Source organism: Coccinella septempunctata, chromosome 1, assembly GCF_907165205.1.
Source record: "Coccinella septempunctata chromosome 1, icCocSept1.1, whole genome shotgun sequence".
NCBI classification, from domain to species: Eukaryota; Metazoa; Arthropoda; class Insecta; order Coleoptera; family Coccinellidae; genus Coccinella; species Coccinella septempunctata.
The window spans coordinates 55,328,798-55,344,414 of record NC_058189.1 but is presented as its reverse complement, the minus strand read 5'-3'; positions in this window follow the sequence as shown (position 1 = coordinate 55,344,414).

Genomic DNA, 15,617 nt, shown 5'->3' with positions numbered 1-15,617 from the left:
ATTCGACTTTCTTCCTCAAACTCACAGTTAACACTTTATTAAGATTTGGTGGAAAACGTTTAAAAAATTCTATTACAACCATTCTTTTTTTTACAGGAAATATTCGGGATGATATTCTATTATTGAAACAAATAATTTGGTTTGTTGATGAATGTACGAAGTGATAATATTTTTCATGAAGGGAATTGATTTTTTTTTAAAGAAAATTCCGGGCCTTCTTCAAAAAAATCGAAATTTAATTATACCACATAATATGAGCACAGAGTATAGTATCGTTCAACCTGCAAGAATAATTTCATTCACAAAACGTGGCTTGAAGAATAGGTGAAAATTATACTAAGAATTTCAACCAGAGTGTTCACAATTCTATATACAGAGTAACTCTTTGAGGGTAATATGAGCAAATAGCATAATATTGTTCAACCTGCAAGAATAATTTCATTCACGAAACGAGGCTCAAAGAATAGAAGAATGTTAAGAAGAGTGTTCATAATTCTATATACAGAGGGACTCTTTGAGTGTAAACATATTTTAACAGTAGATTCTTGAGGTCAAAAGAAACACTTTTTCCATTTTTTCCTATTCGACCTCGATAAAAAGATATAGCCATTTTAAGTTTTCAAAATGAGCTGTGCTACCCCTGAAAAAACAAAATTACCTTCAGAAAAACTAACTAAATCTGTAACACTACACATACGTGGATCTTTTAAACAAAGTTGTATTAAGCTAGAGTAACCAACTCCTCAAATTTTAGAGATAATTTTTAATTTTTCACATCAAATTACAAGAAAAGGGCGCATTATACGAGAAAATATGAAGAATAGTTTCATTTTACAAAACGTTCATATCTTCATTGAATACAACTTAGTTTCAAGAGGTCTGAATTTTTGGTATTTTTATGGTACGTAATGGTCCTAATGACAAAACTAGAAGACATTGGTGATATCTGATGCTCGAAAGAGATTCATCAAATAAATGGAAAACTATGTTCCGTAATTCATTTCATTCAATTAAACCATTCGTGAGATAGAACTGAAAATAGCATTTTTTTGTTTTGTTTTTTAACAGCCTGTATGTTTTAAACCGTGCCGATTCGAAAAAAATGGTAAGGGAAAAAAGTGTTTCTTTTAACCTCAAGAATCTACTGTTAAAATATTTGTAAGAGTCGAAGACTCACTCTGTATAATTTTTCGTGAGTATTAAACACTCAATCGATTTAACAGAAATTAAGGGGTGACAATATTGTGCTATTTCCGATGATATTTCCTTCTGTTTCAGATGTTAAACATTCAGTAAGTGGGCTTGTTTTCAACCAGCATACCAAAATAAGAAAAGAAAAGTAGACTGGAAGGTGTCTAATATAATAATATTCAATTCTTCTCTGGTGAATGAGTTCTCTTCAATTCACATCTGATCTTACGAATCATGTGCATAAACGATGTAGAAACTTGGATCTACTGAAACATCATCAAGACAAAAAAGAGTAGATTGAAATGGCAAGAAACAAGCTCATGAGGATAGCGTAAAAGCCATTGGATAAATAATACACACTGATGTGTATAGACATACAGCTGACCCTGAAATGGGAAGTTTCAAAAATGGATGGCTGAAAGAGATTGCTTCAGCTTCAAGACTCCCAGGCTCACAATATAACGGCGTCGAGACATTTGTTGAAGTGAATCCCTAGAGAAACGTATTTGGAGAAATATTTCCCATCTGTGGAAACCTAAGAATTGGACGAACAGCGGTGAATTTCATAAATTATTGAGGAATTTTTCCGCAAGAGGGAAGATTTGAAGTCATTCACGAATTGTTTCCGTTATCTCATTTTTTTGCAACGAATCTGTTGCCCATAATCCCAAACAATAACTTCAGGAAGTAGACTATGTTTTTTGACCATTGAAAAATAAACTTGGCAATTACATGATTCACGAATATATCTATAATATCTCTGAACAACCATAAAACGAGTCTCGAAAATTTTTCAAAGCAAGAAGGTATTTTTCATATTCTTCGTTTACAATAAAACTTATTTCAAGTCAAAAATTATGTAGTACAGCTCTTAATTGAATTTCGTAGAAAATAATAGTGTTCATGACTCATTCGAAATGGAAACAATGAAATTAACATTGAAAAAAATCAAAAGAAAAATATACAGTGCATTAACCATTAACTGAATCAAAAAATGAGAAACACAAAATATTGGATTACAAGCATTTTATTGTATATTTATTTATACATATTATAACGCTAACAGTTAATCGTATGTTGAATAAAAATCAATTCATAGGATTTGGGACAATTTTATTGAATTCACTTTTGTGACATTTTCTCACGGTTGGAATGACAAAAATATTATGTTAATAAAATTTGAACTCATGCAGAAAAGTATCCATCACTTATCTTGCGTGTACATCCACTAAAATTTGGTCTCATTGAATAAAATAACAATAAAATAACTTACATTCGTAAGTTGCAAAATGGCGTATGCGCCTTGAAAATAAACTACACTTCATTCCTTATGTTTTCTACAATAACATTGCAGAGTGGATTTCGATCAAAAATGCTGATTCTGCGAATATGTTTTCCTTCTGACAACATTTTTTAGGATATATAGAAGATATAGAGGATATGTAGAGTAAAAAGTAATGCTCCAAATACATACCTTCGGTATTTACTATTTTGTAGATAAATGCTCGAATAGATCTATTGTGGATTGTATCAGTCACCCTTCACCAGGAATAGAGGGAGGTACTTGGTTTTAAAATGACAACATTAACTTTTTGTGAAGTAGTGTAGTTGATGTCTTAGAAGACACGTCTTTTTCTTGAATTATATGACATGAAAATCATAATAATAAAAAAAAGATGTAATTGATACGTTTTTTGTCTCCCATCATTACAACCCTTTGTAATCACTACCCTATAAAAAAAAGCTTTATAAATAATCCCACCAGTTACCAAATCATTTTCAACATCAAACGGTCTATTCATTTCTGCAAAATTTAGGGTTGCCATTTAAAAAAACTGAACTATCGTACATGAGAGATATCTCTCGTAGAGGAACACTTGTTTCGCTATGACAATAGCATCTTCAGGTGATTATCTGAATTCTCACGACAAAATGGAATAATATTGACATGCAGCTTTGCATGCATCAGTAGCGTAAATTTCTTTATATTTCGTGGAAAATCTACAACGAGACGTTGGAGTCAGTCAACTGGCGTGTTTTCTATACCTTTGCGTGAATGATTTGCAATACAAATGTTGGAATTCATTGCATAAAACTACGAAAATCTTCAGTGAATATCCACCTTCTGCATTATCACATATACTCCATTCACTTTTATTTTAGCACTCGGTTGGCCATGGAAATTTGACACATTCCACTCTGTATAGTACAAAAATATGGGGTTATGAAGCATGTCAAAACATTTTTGGGTTTTAAATCAACGCTATGTTGCCCGTTCTACGTAAAAGTTTCTGTTATTACGTATTTTATCACAATGTCGAATCTCTTCGGAAAATATGTGACGAACATAATTGAAGTTTATACAAACTGATTGAAGGCATACCAAATCCAGTTATTTGCATGGAAAATACGAGAGATCAGTATAATATCATAATATGTACAAGCTTGAGGAGGGTTAATGTTCGTTATCATCTTTGGCTAAAGTTTGAATACGTTACATCAGTTGTAGATTTCAAAAATATTAATCCGAAGATAAAATACATATGATGTAGTGGTTGGGAATGGGTATCTCTCGAAGGAATTAACAGATAATTACAAGAATGTTAAATTCTTCAACAAAAATCATGTTGTATCAATGGAAGTAAAAGGAATTGAAGGAAATTTTAAGTCAAGATGAACTTCACCTTTGAACAAAAATTTCACATGAATAAATAATTAACAGGACAACTGGCTCGTATTTGTGGCTGTTCATCTTAATACATTGATATAATAATAATAATAATTAGGTATTTATTGGTACCTTAAGACATTTACAATGTATCGGACAAGTCAAATGAAAAATAGAAAAATCAATTTTCGGGAAATTATTCTACGATGACATTCATCGAAAAAGTTTTCGCATTAATTCACCCAAACATAAAATTCTCAAATGCCACCACTTGTTTGGGTCAACCAATACAAAGAAATTCCTTGCCATCTTCTTCATTCACAATCTTTCTGATTGTGGCCTTCAGCTGAAATAGTCCTTTAGATTCAGATGAAACATATTAGGTATATAAATTCCCTTACATTGAATATATTCGCTACCGTCTGACGTATTGCGGAATTTAGAATATCAGGGTACAACTATTTGAATGAGCGGACCTGAATTCTAAATAGCACCAAAGAGTATCATACCGTTACCTCCGATATGAAAAGGCCTGGGCGCTGTCGTGTGACGTCAGCATAGCGAGGCCTAAGACGTGGAACGTTTTTGGCGCGGCATTCACGTCTATTATCCAATTTTTTCGGTTTTCTGGGATGTTTATCATTCGGAAATTATTGTCAATAATTCTGCAATGGAAGGGCTTTCAGATTAAAGAGGATGCCAGTCGTTCTTTGTCTCCCATTCGATTTTATTATGGGAAAACGAAGTTTCAAAACAAAAACCATTTTCTTATCAGTCTAAAGAATACTGCGGAAAAAAACGACAAGAATTTCATCATACAGTATCTGAGAAAAGAATCATAGGTGAATGACAAAACTCATTGGAAACAAAAATTCGAATGTAATCAAGCTACAAATTTTTTCAATTTTCTGCTGTTATAGGATTTACTTGAAGAGTCGTTTGTCTTTCCGCAATAATTTTTTAATAGTGTGTTATCACTATATTAGCAATGCGTTCACCAGTATGGATTTCCGGCAAAAGTTCGTGTTCAAAAAAGAATTTTAAAATGAATTGCGTTAAACATGCACGCTTATTATGAAGGCTCAGGAATGTTTCTTCAAATTCAAGAAGAATTTTGTTGAATATTATATAGGCATAACTATTTGAACAATAGAATCTTGTGGATAGAGCAATTTTCCTCGACTCAAACTTTTTATTGTAATTATCTTCGACAACTAACTCGTCATCATAAATTTAATCTAACTGATAAGGTCTCACCACTTTTCGAGTCCGTTGCTGAAGAAAACTTGACTATGTTTTCTTCTGAAAAATGCAACTCACAGAATCTGCTATGTACAGACGGGTTGAAATTTTTTCTAGGAATAGCAAGCATCCTCTTGCTACACATTTTGGTGTCTGTAGGAAAACGGAATGCATGCACTTTTGGTCCATTTTTGTAGTTTCCTCTACAACTAGGAAAACAACAGGAGTACGGCATTATAAATTATGTCCTAATATCACTCACAACACAAATAGTATTGAAAAGTACTTTTCACTATTCAGTAACTGAATTATTCGAAAAAGATTTAAACTTTCACCGTCACGCGCAATTCAGACTCGCCAAACTGAGTTGTCTATAAACGGCAGGCGGCAGGCCATTTTTTGGCGGGTTCTTGCATAGACCAATTAAGACCATAGACGCTCTCACGTGATTTTCGCGTTCGAAGCTTTGATTCGTCGATTCGCGATCCGCGTAAGGTGAGAGGGTTAAACGTTAGACCTCGCAGTGCTGACGTCACAGCGCTATACGTCACAAGCACCTAGGCCTTTTCTTCTCGGAGGTAACGATCATACTCTTTGATAGCAATTCCTGAAACCCTGTCTCTTTCTTTTCAATCACTTTCGGCATTTTCGTAATGAAAATTGATATTAGTTGTGGCAACGGCGTTATGACATCAACGACATTTTTTCTAGTTCTAGTTATTCTAGTTAATTATTTCATGGCCAACCGACTGCTAAAATAAATGTGAATGGAGTATATATATCCATTCTGTTTTTGAAATTTCTCATTGACTTTTCATAATTTCTCAACATTTATGGTAGAAGAATCATTAATTCATCTGATACTGGGCAGTTCACATTTCAATTTCACTAAGTGTAATCTGTCTACATCCAGTTTATCGAACCTTCTTCAAGTTCCAAGAATCTTCCACGAAAATAACCTAACACACTCCACCTCATCGCATGTACCAATTACGATGAATGTTCGAAATTACCCCATTTCGCAGAAACTGAGCAGTCTGGCTGTCGCTGGCAAAAAAGAACTGCCGTTTCTCGCTCAACAATAAAGGAGAATATTTGAATTAGTCCGTACATCGCCATCAGTGCCAAGTTATGCGCTGACTAGAAGCTGAATAGCCCGAATCCGGAAACTAATTCAATTTCCGTTATTAACCGTCAGAAAGACCACCTTGCAGTTTATTTCGGGTATGTTGGAAATGAATTTATGGATAGGGCGGTGAACCTGAGGCGATTTCCTTCCTGAATTTTATGTACATATATAGTATACGCGGTGGAAAAGTTATAATCGAATGTCAGATTGATATTTGGTTCTTTTCAAATAACCCCTGTTGTGAGTTTAACTTTGATTCATATTGAAGAAAGTGATCACGCCTAAACAGTGAGGCAATGAATAAAATAATGAGGATAAATTCAGATGCATACCACCCGACGATATGAATATCGACAAGTGTTACGATCTGAATTGAGCTAGCCAGTTTGTCATCGTCAAGGCCCCCAAATGGAGTACGCTCCACCGAAGAAAAGCTATGCTATGCTATGTTGCTCTGATGAAGCCAAATGAGGCCGAAACCATGGTCAGCATCTGCTTTTCTTCGGTGGAGCGTACTCCATTTGGGGGCCTTGACGATGACAAACTGGCTAGCTCAATTCAGATCGTAACACTTGTCGATATTCATATCGTCGGGTGGTATGCATCTGAATTTATCCTCATTATTTGATTCATATGTTGACCCCGCATCATTTGAATGGTGAACCGTTTCAGGTTAAATTTTTGTATGTTTCATAGTTTGACATCCCTGGTAGAAGCACAAAAATTCTTATTACCAGGTTTCGAGATACGGCGTGTCAAATTTGGAAAATTATTTGGTTAGCTAGGAGTCATTAAGGCCCCAAATTATAAGGTACTCTTTATGCTTCAAACTAAGCTTTCACTTCTTCTGTGAATCTCCCTCAAAGTTTCAATGTAACTTTGACTTCATAAGACTCAACTCCAACCATTAAGTATCAAAGCAGAAAGAAGCATTAGTGCTCTTCTTCTTGTACAGCATTTTTATGTTGGCTTTCTACAGAAATTCTGATATATGTTAAATGTAGATCATCGCTCTTTAAGTATTTTTATGGTTTTCTTCTTTGATGCTTGATAATGTCAAACTCTAATTGAACTTCTGAGGAAGCGTCATAGAAAAAGCGAATACTTAGTATAAATCAGTAAAGAGTACCAGATAATTGAGGGCTAAATGACTAGCTAACCCAATAAAAAAATTTTTAAATAAGTAGGCCTTCGACTCGGTGAATCGGAGAGCGCTATGGAATATCATGGGACGCCTTGGAGTACCCGAAAAATTCTTAGCAGTGTGTAAATGCCTTCATACCAACAACACCGCTAGAATAAAGTATAATTACAATACAACCGACCATTTCTTAACCAACTCTGGAATAAAACAAGGCTGCGTGTTAGCGCCTTCACTGTTCAATATTTTCGCCATAGCTGTCTCGATAATTGCTGACCTGAGGATGCCGGCAAGAGGTGGTGGAATAAGATTCAAATTTGATGGAGTCCTATTTAACCTGAAGCGCCTCAGAGCAAAAACCAGTACAAAGTTTATCACGGAATTTCAATATGCAGACTACGCACTTATCGCTAGCAGCCCAGAGGACCTACAGATAATGTTGGACACCTATAAACATATTTACGAAGCTTTAGGCCTTAGACTCAATATCGACAAAACCAAAATCCTGTTAAGTCCGCCAGAAAGCCTTCAAATAGATATCAGCCTGGGGATTGAAATTTTAGAACAGGTGGAGCAGTTCGAATACTTTGGAAGCTTAAAATACTAGGGCTAACCTAGACACGGAAATACACAACCGTATCAGTTCGGCATCACCGGCATTCTGGAAGCTAAAGGATAGAGTGTTTCAAAATCACGACGTCAATCTGAAGACCAAGACAGCTGTTTTCAAAGCAGTGGTCCTCCCAACGCTTTTTTACGGAAGCGAAAGCTGGTCGCCCTACAGGCGACATATTAAACAGCTTGAATAAACGCAACAACGTCATCTAAGACAAATAATGCACATCACATGGTTCCACAAAGTTTCAAATGCAGAAGTCTTGCAGCGCGCGAGGTGTATAACAATTGAGACTCAAGTAACGAGGGCCCGTTACTGGAGTCGGTCACATTTCTAGGATACAAGAAACAAGACTCCTCAAAATAGCTCTGTATGGCGAGTTCACAGAGGGAGCTCGGAAACCAGGAGGCAGTATAAATGGTTTAAGGATATACTGCATCAATCCCTAAAATCAGTTAATGCCAATCATAACTGGGAACAACTAGCGTTAGACAGGTCACAGTGGAGGTCTTTGGTCCACAGTTAAAATGAAGACTCGAGAAGAATACAGCGGCGGTCAGATCTGGTTGGTTACTATCCATGCCCAGAGTGTGGAAGGATGTATATATACAGGGTGTTTCATCATAAACTGGACAAACTCATATGACGTGTAGAGAACATCGGGAGAATCATTTTTTTCTTATGAAATATTTCCCGTTTTCGAAGCATAAGGGAGATACACGGTGTTTAATGTCATTTTCGAGCGTTATTATATTGAGTGTGGTCGGTTATGTATAAGACTGGAAGTAATGGTTTCTTGTCATATCGTAGTATTTTCGGATGCTTCATTCAGAAATGGTGTAGAGCACCGAAAAAAAAATTACAAAATGGCGGAAAACCTGCAATGTTCGTGATTTTTTTTTTCGGTTGCCAAATTGATTTTCATTTCCTAAATTAACATAATTTTTAAAGGATATCTGTGAAAAAATTTTTTCAGAAATCGAACACAACTTTTTTTTTACATGTCTACAGCGAAAAAAAAATTTCACTCGAAATTGATGAAATTTTTCACGATTGTACTTACTTTCATACCTAACACGAATATCAAAACATAATCGAAAAATTGCAAACGGTTTCGTTTTTAGAGCCATTCAAATGTCCCGTTCGAATATCTGAAATAATAAAAAACATGACACAGCTTGTGTGAAATATTTCATAAGAAAAAAATGATTCTCCCGATGTTCTCTACACGTCATATGAGTTTGTCCAGTTTATGATGAAACACCCTGTATAGGTCATGGTTGGGTCTCTTCAGTCACAGGAGGGCACAGAGTCGCAATTATCCCTAAGAAATTATAAGTCCGATCACACCGATAGTTTTTGTTTTTTAGTTTTTTGTAGATTTATTCTCGGTAACGGGGTACAGCAATGAAAGAATGAATGACTTTTTAAGTCACCCTGTAAACACGACATGAATATACGACGTTCTCAATATGAAAGGATGTTGAATACACATTGAATATCTACCCTAACCTCCCTTCATTCCGAAACCACCTGTTCAAAATTGAAATTTTCTTTGTTTTCTCATTCCATAGAAAACAAAATGAAAAATTATACTACTGAATTTAACCCAAGAGGTAAGAGTTGGTGGTACATTCTTTCAGAAGAGGATGCCTACATTGCCTACTCATCGAACCAGAACTGTGGAAGCCTTAAACTTAGAATATCCATATAATCCATAATTGGACAACAACTACGGTTGAGGATCCGCTACAACGAGCAACGAATATTTGTATCAGCCACATACTTCAATAGCACGGGTCGCTTTTAACGCAGATTTGGAAAGAAACATATCAAGTCCAGTAGAACAACTTCCTCGATAGTATGCAAAGGTGTTGAAGTCGTATAACTGGTGAGTTTTAATTGTTTTCGAGTCTTGCGACTTTAATTGAATTTTAGTGATCACACAAGAAATTTAGTCTACAATTGATAAAATTGGAAAGAGTAACAAATAAAGTACTCACATAAAATTAGTTCTTTTAATTATTTCATCAATGACCTTCAGATGGTCAAAAAATCATCAAATTAAAAGAAAATCTCGTAATTTGTAAACTTACACAACTTTTGTGCTACACTATAGTATTCACATATATAATTTGCAGAATCCAGTGCTACCTCATAACGATACTACTAGCTATAAGCTTGAATCGAATAATTTCAGTAGGCGATGTGTGCATCATTTTTGAAGCATTCCGAAAGTGTTCTCCTGATGAACTGTTGAAAAACAGAATAATACTTAGGGTAATACTCGTTCTTCCTGGTTTCAGCTTACCTTGATGATTTTTGAGTGAAGAAATCGAAATATTTCCCTCAACAACAACTGAAACGATAAAATAGTGAAGGCAGTTGTTAAACAGGTTAGACCTAAAACTTCTGTATGGTATTACCCCGTGATGAATCTCAACACAAAAGATTGGCAAGGTGAAAAACTTTTCTAGTAAATTTTTTGAAGCATGGAGAAGCCATGCAACATATCCTCATCGAGAGTGTTGTACCAAAAGACGGCGATATTTTTATCAGAGAGGAAAATAAAAAAATTTAATGCAAAATCACATATTTCTCTAAGTACTGTATAACTAGGAAGTAAGAAATGGGATCTTACAAAAGGCCTTGAAGTCGAGTACCAAAAGCTTCTCGAGACCTCCCAATTGTTAAAAAATAGATAATTATTAAATATATATAGGTATAATAATGAATAAATGCTGAAGTAGTTTTTTCTCAATTATTGATGTAATGCTTAGTTATTTTTCAAATCAATGGTTAAACCTGGATTAACTTCACAACTTGTTTCCATTTCAAACAAGGTTAACTAATCTGGTGCTTTATCAGTCGAAAAAATGATCATATTGACTCTTTGTCACGTCCGGAAAAAGCAGTCGCCAAATTGTAATGGGCACAAAATGCCCTCACAAAGAAAATGATGCTCTATTATTCCGGGCACTGGCTCGTTTTTGGAGTCCGGATCAATACCAAAATGGCATATTTATCGCTGAAAAGACAGTTGGGACAGCCATGAAAATTTCATTTGACAGTACGAGATTTATATTCTTTCGGTACCCTCGGAGAAAATTCCCGATCGGAATGCGGTTTATGGGAGTATGAACTTATGTTCCTGCTCGGCGATGCTGTTCCCTTCATCGCTGAAATGTGTTGAATCCTGTACATTTTCAGGAATTAGATTCGAACCAGAATCGGAAGTGCGGGCGTGGGATAGACGTGGATGACTTCGAATGAAAAGTCGCTTCATAAAGTTACAAAATGCAGTGGCGGCGTGAGGCGATGCCTGAAGTCGCCTAGTCAAAAAAATGTTACAAGGTATTGATATTATAGTCCTTCTGAGTTCTCGACATGTTGAAGATGATGTTGCAGATGGGTCTATTTATGAGCAATCAAGTCTTTAGGATCTATGGGAGGATTTAAATAATTCAGGAAAGTTATTTATGAAGATCACTGGAATAACATTATTCATGTCCCAATGTTCCTCTATATTTTCTTGAGAAGGAATAAATTTGAAGCATCTAATGCGGTATGAATATTTCATTAAAGAAGATTAAACTTTAAAACCATCTTTCCCATATCATGATGCCTCATTTGGTTTCTGTAAGATGTGTTAATTTTATCGATAACATTGTTTCTAATTCGTAAATACTGAAGAATCATTGGGGGAAATTAGAAGTGAGAAAAGATCTCGTTTTCTGAGTGAATTCAGTGTTGAAATTGTAGTTTGCGAAAAAAAAGTTCACTTCACGTGAAGAAATATATTGAGATTTTATCGAATAATATATTAAAAAATTGTCAAATATGATTTTCATAATAAAAAGGTTTTAATATCTATTGTTTTTTGCTGAAACAATTCATGGTAGTTCCATAGTTCCATTATGTTTCTTGAAAATTATTTAGGGTTTTCAGATTGTGTATTTCTATTGATATCCCGAGTAATGGTGGTTGGCTAGCTTGATTCAGATATTAACATTTGATGCAATAATGATTTTTAGTATAAAATCAAGCACAAAAATCCTTAAGTTCAATGTGACCACTAAAACAGAATGTAGGTAAATTCTACATAAAATTAAAAAGAGTGAGTGTGGTTCTCATTATCATCTATTAACAAGATAAACTATACAGGGAGAGTCTTCGACTTATACAAATATTTCAACAATTGATTCTTGAGGACCAAAGAAATACTATTTATTTTTACCATTTTTTCCGAATCGGCTCGGTTTAAAAAATACTGGCTGTTGAAAAACCTTAAAAAAATGTTATTACCAGTTCTATCTCACAAACGGTTTTATCGTATTAAATGAATTTCGGAATATAGTTTTTATTTATTTGATTAAGCCTTTTCGAACACAAGATATCACCCACGACTTCCAATTTTCTTATTATGACCATTAGGTACCATAAAAATACCAAAAATTCAAAGAACCCAAATCTTGAAACTGAGTTGAACGCTATCAAATGAACATTTGAACTTTTCGTAAAATAAAAGTATTGTTCATAAATTTTCGTTTTCGAGTAATGTGATGTTCAAAAATTAAAAATATCTGCGAAATTCGAATAATTGGGTACTGTTACCGTATGCAACTCTTTTTACCAGATCCACAGATGTGCAGTGTCACAGATTTAGCTAGTAATTCTGAAGGTAATTTTGTTTTTCCAGGGGTGTCACAGCTCATTATGAAAACTCAAAATGTCTATATCTTTTTACCAGAGCCGAATCGGAAAAAATGGTATAGGAATAAAGTGTTTCTTTTGACCTCAAGAATCTACTGTTGAAATATTTGTACGAGTCAAAGACACAACCTGTATAGGGAAGCTTGTGTTTGATATCAATCACATTTCCTTTTACGTTTTCACGTTGGCTGCAAACCTAACGCTATCAGGACTCTTGATCTAGCGCCGCCACTGGCAAAATGGATTGGAACAAGCTTTGCAGAGAGGAAATACCTGGATAGAATTCATCCAACCTCGAAATAAGTTCCTCGTGAAACTTTCTGATTATGTCATCATCGTAAAGGAGGACTTCAATACTATATTGTTCAACAAGTACGGAATGATACTCATTTCCCAAGGGTATGACATTTGCAGCATGAGGCAAGTCAATGGTGTAAATCGTAGGAGTGGAAAATGTGCATATATTTTCCAGGGCAATCACATAAAGTAGCGAAAATGATGATTTTTCATAATTTTAAAATATGTGGTAGGCTTTGGAATTTTGAAGGTTTATATTGAGGTTCAAAATGTGGTGCTCGGTTATTTTTGTACATTGTGCTAATCTCGGTGCTAATCTATACAGGGTGTTACCAAATAAGGGCGAATATTTTTAGTTGAATACTATACTTATTTTTTGTTGAAAACTAAAGGATGTCGTTCATTTAAGCTAAAGCTTTCCCCTTGTAATTTTACCCGCTGTTAGAATGAGTGAGAAAATATATTTTTTTTCAGTGGAATTGCTGGACAGTTGAAGGCTCGGCTTCTGGAGCAGATAAGAACTACTGTATGGACATTCATATGAATGACATTCAGTTTTTCAATAGTATTCTTCTGACGCAAACATGCTTGGTGAGAAATGTCGATTCCTGTTGAAACTGTGTCAAATTTAGAAAAACTTACAAGAAAATTGTGGCTGGTGCAGAATAAGTGATCATAATTTTGAAATTCACAGTTGATTTAAGTTGAAATTATTTTTACTGCAGTTGAAAGGTTTCAAGCATTTTTCCATATTCTAGTTGTGATTGAATAAATGTTGATGCACCGTATTTGAATTATATTGATCAGACTTTTTCGAACTGAAAAATACGAACAGCCAATATGACGTTCATTTGAAATGAACAGATATCGCTGAAAGATAATGAAAATTATGAATTATATTGAGACGGAAAATAATAATGGAAATGATTATGATGAGGTCAAATATTACCGAAGCCTTGTCTACTCTTTCTGAATAATAATGTGAGATGCTTCATGGAAATCTTGAATAATTTTTACTACGAACGATTTGCAAACCATATGTTGGGTTATTACAATGACAGAGAGACTGGTACGAGAAACATTGTAAAAGTTGAGTGCGAGGTGAAAATGATGACTATTATGGCTATATTCAATAAACAATAATGTAGGGAGTTATCAAGAAAACATTTTTTCACAAAGCCTGAAAGAAGTAAGTAACACATTTTTCACTTCATGAAAATTTTCGAACTACGCTTTCTCCAAGAACGACAAATAAACAAGTTAATTGGACGCATCGTTAAAAAGTTTCGCTTGTCGTAGCTGTGAGGAAATGGAATGAATTCAAATGAGCTGACCTATGAAAAATTAGACCGTTTCATAGTTTGAAAAACTCCCGAATAGAGCTAACTTCGAATCATTTTCCCCCAAATATTTTATATTCATAAATGGAATTTTCGCATAGGTCATAAAACTTGTTAGATGTGTCTTTCAATAAGACGTACACTGTTTATGAACTAGCCCAAAACTTCATTGGGAATTCTTCAGCGAGATCAACTGTTGGCAAAAATTCAACATCCAGCCTCGAAAAAGGGTGAAATGTTAATGGGAAATGGGCCCGCAGCTAAATCACGTCTATGCGACAAAAAACATCAAACATCCTGTTTACGTTACCTCGGTCGAGGATGCGGAGAACATATAACTCAGAACTTGACACCTAGTATCCACAAAAACGCACACCGCTCAAAATAATTCACGGTATCCGATTCACTTCGACCTGTCAGTAATTACGTTAAAGTCCGCCCGCAAAATTCAAGCCTATAAATAACGTGCAGAATCTACACGGTCGCCTACCGACTGAACACTTACGTGTTGATCATGATGCTGTACGGACCGATTGAAACCCCGAGTTTCAACCCCACCCCTCCGGATTTCATCCCCTCTCACACCCTTCCGCGATCTAGTCCGAGCCTGGGCTGTAGTTGTTCAACGTTGCGCATATCCATTTTCCACAAATATTGCAGGGTCCAGGAAGGAAATTTCGGCAATTAAACATTTCCTCCAAGACATTTGAGGTGCAATAGGAGATCGTGGATGATGATGACGCCGAGGGGGAGGTCTGGATTCCGACCTGCTGTATTGATTATATTACATTATGAACTGGTTTTGTTAACAGGTGTCCTTTCGGTCTTGCGCTAATTCATTGCGTATTTCATACGTTTGACCCGGAGTTTTTGCACAGTTGCCTTGTGAAGAGGGGCTCTCATTGCGTTAACTCCCCCTCTCTTAAACTGGGGGCTCATTTCCCGAATATGTATTCGTGGGGAGATTTGGTGATTTATCATCTGGCTCGCGATTTTCCGGTTATGTTACAGATGTCATTACATCTCTCCAATGATCCGCGGAATCCTGGTTTGTCCCCAGAAGAATTTAGTTTCGGTGGGAGGTTCGACAAGCGTAAAATCTCTTTTCTCATTTGGGTGAGTAATGCGGAGTGAGAGAGGAGTATTTTGCTACCACTATAATAACTTTAATCCAAGCAAAATTGGGGAAAAATTCGTTTCATTGATTCTAAACATAGAAATAAAGTATGTTTGATCTTTCTTGAACTGATAAAACGTCAAGATTTTCATTTCCTATGTCG